Here is a 6,836-nt window from a genome sequence, read left to right on the forward strand (position 1 = left end):
ACATTTAGATCTATGATCCATTTAAAGTTAATTTTTTGTATGATGTGAGGTAAAGGTAGAAGTTTAAAAAAATTTTTTTGGATGTGGATATCAAGAATCATTTGCTGAAAAAATTATCTTTTCCTCATTTAATTGCCTTTCAACCTTTGAAAAAAATCAATTGACCATGAAGTTAAGGGTTTATTTCTGGACTCTATTTTGTTCCATTAATCTCTATATTTATCTTTAGGCCAGTGCCACACTTCTTCATTACAGTAGGTTTATAGTAAGTTGAAGTTGGATAGCTTAAGCCCTCCAACTCTTTTTCTTTCCTAAATTGCTTGGCTATTCTGGGTCTTAGTACATTGTGTTCCCATATAAATTTTTGGATCAGGCCATCAGTTTCTTTAAAAAAAAAAAGTCTGCTGGGATTTTTGTAGGAATTGTGTTGAATATATAGATCAATGTGAGGAATTTAAGTCTTTAAGTTTTCTTTGCAGTATTTTGTAGTTTTCAGTGTATATAAGTCATATACTTCTTTTGTTAGTTATTTCTATTTTATTCTTTTTGATGTTATAAGGAATAAAAATGTATTTTTAATTTCATTTTCAGAATGTTCATTGTTTATGTATAGAAACACAATTGAATTTCGTATCTTGTATCCTATGATCATTCTGTATATGTTTATTAATTCTAATGTTTTTGTAGACTACATATAAGATCATGCCATCTATAAATAGAGTTTTCATTTCTTTTCAAATTTAGATGCCTGTTACTCAATTTTCTGTCCTTATTGCTCTGGCTAGAACATCCAGTAAATATTGAATAGAAGTGGTGAGAACATACATCCTTGCCTTGTTCCTGATCTTAAGGGGGAAGCATTCAGTCTTTCATCATTAAGTATAATGCTAACCATAGGGTAAATTATTGTAGTTCCTCTGTATATGAGGAGTCATTTATCTCTTGCTCCTTTCAAGATTTTCAGTTTTTGGCTCTCAAAAGTTTGACTATGATGTGGCTACATGTGGATCCCTTTGCGTTTATCCTACTTGGGACTGAGCTTCATTGACCCTCCAATTAATGTTTTTCACCAAACTTTGATAGTTTTTGAGTATTATGTCTTCGAATATTTTTTCTTTTTTAAAAATTAATTTATTAATTTATTATTTATTTTTGATTGCATTGGGTCTTTGTTGCTGCGCACGGGCTTTCTCTAGTTGAGGCGAGCGGGGGCCACTCTTCATTGCGGTGCACAGGCTTCTCATTGTGGTGGCCTCTCTTGTTGCGCAGCACGGACTCCAGGCGTGCGGGCTTCAGTAGTTGCGGCTCACGGGCTCCAAAGTGCAGGCTCAGCAGTTGTGGTGCACTGGCCTATTTGCTCTGCAGCATGTGGGATCCTCCCAGACCAGGGCTCAAACCTGTGTCCCCTGCACTGGCAGGCGGACCCTCAACCACTGCGCCACCAGGGAAGTCCTCAAATATTTTTTCTGCTCTTCTCCCTCTCCTCTTCTTAGATTCCTATTACGTGTAAGTTGGTATGTTTGAAGTTGTCCCACAGGTCACTAAGGTTCTGTTCATTTTTCTTCAATCTTTTTTTCTCTCTGTTTTTTAGACTGGATGACTCTTTTCTCTGCCATTTCAAATATCATGTTGAATATAGTAAATTTTTCATATCAATTATTCTAATTTCAACTGTACTTTATATTTGGTTCTTTCTAAAGTTTCTTTTTTATTTTTATTTTTTTAAATTTATTTATGTATTCATTTATTTAATTTTTGGCTGCATTGGATCTTCGCTGCTGCACGTGGGTTTTCTCCAGCTGCTGAGAGCAGGGGCTACTCCTCATTGTGGTGCACAGGCCTCTCACTGTGGCAGCCTCTCCACAACTAGGCACGCAGGCCTCAGCAGTCACGGCACACGGGCTTCGGCAGTTGTGGCTCACGGGCTCTACAGTGCAGGCTCAGCAGTTGTGGCACATGGGTGCAGCCACTCCATGGCATGTGGGATCCTCCCAGACCAGGCCTCAAACCCACATCCCCTGAGTCAGCAGGTGGATTCTTAACCACTGCACCACCAGGGAAGCCCTAAAGTTTTTTTTAAAAATTGAGATTGATCTTAAAAAAAAAAAAGAAACAAAAAACAAACCTTTTTAACAATTGGTCATTCACTAAGTTACAAGTTACATTTTATTTTATTTATTTAATTATTTACTTATTTACTTTTTATTTATTTATTTATTTATTGGCCATGCCGTGCGGCTTGTGGGATCTTAGTTCCCTGACCAGGGATCAAACCCATGCCCCTTGCAGTGGAAGCACGGAGTCCTAACCACTGGACCATCAGGGAATTCCCTAAGACTTGCTCTTTTTTGTATCTTTGTCATTATATTTTCCCTTAATTCATAAACAGTGCTGCCTTTAATTCTTTGAACATATTTATCAGCTGCTTTGAAGTCCTTGCCTGCTAAATCCAACACCTGTGCCCACTCAGGCAGTTCCTACTGACTACTTTTTTCCTGAGTTTGGGTCGCTCTTTCCTGTTTCATGTCTTGTCATTTTAGTTTTGAAAACTGGACATTTTATATAATATACTGTAGGAGCTCTGGATTCTTGTTTTTCCCCTGAGGGTGTTACTCATTTTGTTTGTTTCATTTATTTGTAGCCTTCCTGGGCTTAATCTGTGGAATCTGTCTCCCCCTACTTTCTACTTTCTGGTCTCTATGGCTCTGCTTTTTTTTTTTTTTTTTTTTTTTTAATTCTGTTTTTCCTTTTGAGTTTGGCTTCCTAGGAGTCACATCTCTGTTTTCATATTTTAATGGTCAGTTAACAATTGGTTAGAAGTTGTACTCAAACAACTTGAGTCAGTAAGGCATCCACCCACTGCTGATGGATTTGCGTGTGGTTTTAAGTGTGTGTACAAATTCAGGCCATTTCCAATTACTCCCCAGCTATTAATTTTCACCAGGTCCTCTCAGGTCTCCCTCTGCATTCATTCAGCCTCCTGGAAAGCCATGGATAGTTCCTCTATGCCTCTCTCATAACCAGAATTTCCCTGTTAAATCTCAGCTTGTTGGCTAGTCTGCCACTGACTCCAACCAGGGCTTCCCCGAGAGGTTAGCATTGTTCCTGGCTTTCCTTGCTCATTTTCTACCGAATTTGCTACTTTTACTGACAATGCCATTGGACACAGGTTGTTTCTTTTTTTCTTTCTTTCAAGTCCATGTTTTATTTTTTATAATTGATTAATACCTTTTGATTCAATAATTCTACTTAAAGATTGTATCTTGAGTTTACAAAAATGATCTTATACAGGAGTAGTTGTCACAACATATGCCAGTAAAAATAAATAATTGCTATCCCATTATCAACAGGGAATTATTTTAATCAATTACAGAGAACTATGACTTTGCTAAAAATGAGGATGTAGATTTGTTGTCATGGAAAGTTGTCTGTGATATGTGAACTGCAAAAATTTATATATATAAACAGAAAAAAATTATAAAACACTATGTTTAACACCCATTTTTGTTTTAAAATTTAAATGAAGTGGACATGTGTTTGACTAGTCATACACATATGCACAGAAAAATTTCTCGAAGTGTACAACAAAACACTTAACATTATTTTTCTCCTGATAGATGGTATTGGCATATTTAAAATGTTTTTTATCATTGTATATTATTTGTTTATTTTTAATTGTTGTGAATATATAACATAAAATTTACCATCTTATCCATTTTTAAGTGTTCACTTCAGTAGTGTTATGTATCTTCACATTGTTGTGCAACCAAATACAGAACTCTTTTCATCTTACAAAACTGAAACTACACCCATTAAACAATGGCTACCTATTCCTCCTTTCCCCCCATCCCCTGGCAACTACCATTCTATTTTCTGTTTCTATGAATGTGACTACTCTGCATACTTGGTATACGTGGAATTGAACATAGGTTTTTCATCGTCTATTCTAAACCAAGTTAGCCCCTTCTACCAGTGAAGCCGTTGATTTTTCACTGCCAGCTCCACTGTGGTAGAACAAGCTCACCTACTGATATGGAGGTAGGATGGGAGCAGTCCCAGAAAAGAATACCATAGACTCTCATTGTTCGTACCTGAAATTCAGTTTTTCATGAATAAATGTTTCTTGATTGTTTTACTTGCTTCTGTTCAAGTGCCAGAGCTCCGAAATGGTGATTGGTTTTTTTAACAATATTGTTGAACCTTACAGTTGTTTTGTGGCAGAGAATTTTTGTTGTTTTCATCACTACATCATAGCCAGAAGCCCTCATGTTTCTTTTTAAAAATAACATGTGGTTTTGAATTTTCATTAGTTCTTATGGCTTCTACCTAATTAGTCTGGACTAGTATGAACTAATCTGAACTAGTAAGATACAGTTATTTAGTGCATCAAATACTTGTTGAGCACCAACAATGGGCTTAACTAGGTTTACAGCCTTAATTACAAGCCCAAACACAATAACTTCTCCCAGTATTACAATTCAATGTGTCTTAATAAAACAGAGCCATGGTTCTGGACCTTTAGTGTGCATAAGAATCACCCAGGGGACCTGCTAAAAATATAGATTCCTGGCCAACAAGAATTTATTTGTAGCTTCTGATTCAGCAGGTTTAGGGTAGAACCCAGGAAACTATATTTTTAACAAGATTCCCAAATAATTCTGGTGAAATTGGTCCAAGGACTGTACTGGATAAATACTAATTAAAAACGAAGGCTCTTATCTGAATAAAAATGAGCATGTATTCTGCCTATACTTTTACATCCAGGTAACTGAGATTGAAGTATTTTACTTTGGTTTTTGTTACACTCATATCATATCATATGTGCCCTTATCACATCATCAGTTTGAGCGTATTGCTGGTAGTGTATTGTGTTATCTACAGTTTTGTCTGCTCAACATGACTTTCTCCTACCCCATTCCTCCTTTTTCTTTTTTGTTGGGATGACTCCTCTGACTGACCACAGGAGTGGTTGGCCAAAATGTTCCCTTTGCCAAAATGTTTAATTCAGGAATGGGCAAGTGATCTTAGCCAGTCACTGAGGGAAATTTCTAGAATTTTTGCTGGAACTTGAGTAAGAAATTCTATCTCTGCAATTAAGAGATGCAAAGATGGTGGAAACCTATACTTGTTACTACCATGGGAGAAGATTTTCCAAAAGATAGCACACACACAGAGGAAATCAAAGAGGGAAAGTGAGAACTACCCTTTGAGTGTCCAGAAGCAAATATGCCTGAAGCTCTGGACTTTCGGTTTGTACAAAACAGTAGATTTCTCTCTTGTTTAGTTTGAGGGACTTCCCTGGTGGTGCTCCCAAGGCAGGGGGCCCTGGTCAGGGAACTAGATCCTGCATGCCACAACTAAAAGAGCCTGCATGGTGCAGCAAAGACCTGGCACAGCCAAATAAATAAATGAATATTTTTTTTTAAAAAAGAAAGCTACTTATAAAAAATATATAAAACTAGTTTGAGTTGAGTTATCCTTCACTTGAAACTGAAATTCTCAAAACAAACCTTGCCATTGAGTAGCATTTCTCCACTTATGCCATCAGTCCCCATCTTCTGGTCACACACAGACACACATACATAGCCATTCCCCCTTTGTCAGCAGTTCTGGGAATAGCTTCCATATTAAAAAGACATACCGATATTTTGTTTCTCAGATCTTAACAAACTTATCAAGATATAATTTTAATTAAAAATAAGCACTACCAAGTAATGTCCATAGATGATATATGAAAGATTTTAACTCCCCAGTTTAGCTCAAACTCTACTCTTTTTTTTTTAACTTCTTTATTAGAGTATAATTGCTTTACAATGGTGTGTTGTTTCTGCTGTATAACAAAGTGAATCAGCTATATATATATACATATATACCCATATCTCCTCCCTCTTGCATCTCCCTCCCACCCTCCCTATCCCGCCCCTCTAGGTGGTCACAAAGCACCAAACTGATCTACCTGTGCTATGTGGCTGCTTCCCACTAGCTATTTACAATTGGTAGTGTATATATGTCCATGCCACTCTCTCATTTCGTCCCAGCTTACCCTTCCCACTCCCTGTGTCCTCAAGTCCATTCTCTACATCTGCATCTTTATTCCTGTCCTACCCCTAGGTTCTTCAGAACCATTTTTTTTCTTTTTAGATTCCATATATATGTGTTAGCATACAGTATTTGCTTTTCTCTTTATGACTTACTTCACTCTGTATGACAGACTTTAGGTCCATCCACCTCACTACAAATAACTCAATTTCATTTATTTTTATGGCTGAGTAATATTCCATTGTATATATATGCCACATCTTCTTTATCCATTCATCTGTCGATGGACACTTAGGTTGCTTCCATGTCCTGGCTATTGTAAATAGAGCTGCGATGAATATTGTAGTACACGACTCTTTTTGAATTATGGTTTTCTCAGGTTATATGCCCAATAGTGGGATTGCTGGGTCGTATGGTAGTTCTATTTTTAGTTTTTTAAGGAACCTCCATACTGTTCTCCATAGTGGCTGTATCAATTTACATTCCCACCAACAGTGTAGGAGGGGTCTCTTTTCTCCACACCCTCTCCAGCATTTACCGTTTGTAGATTTTTTGATGATGGCCATTCTGACTGGTGTGAGGTGATACCTCATTGTAGTTTTGATTTGCATTTATCAAATAATTAGTGATTTTGAGCATCTTTTCATGTGGCTTTTGACCATCCATATCACTTCTTTGGAGAAATGTCTATTTAGGCCTTCTGCCCATTTTTGGATTGGGTTGTTTGTTTTTTTGATAGTGATCTGCATGAGCTGCATGTATATTTTGGACATTAATCCTTTGTCAGTTGCTTCATT

General features: G+C 36.9%; 1 protein-coding gene across 1 annotated transcript in view; it reads right to left on the bottom strand.

Annotated features, from left to right (window-relative positions):
* CHM (CHM Rab escort protein) overlaps nt 1-6,836 on the bottom strand; it is a 316,852-nt gene that overhangs the window by 100,092 nt on the left and 209,924 nt on the right. The gene's annotated exons all lie outside the window — the stretch shown is intronic.

Source organism: Balaenoptera physalus, assembly GCF_965194825.1.
Source record: "Balaenoptera physalus genome assembly, chromosome: X".
In the NCBI taxonomy this organism is placed as follows: domain Eukaryota; kingdom Metazoa; phylum Chordata; class Mammalia; order Artiodactyla; family Balaenopteridae; genus Balaenoptera; species Balaenoptera physalus.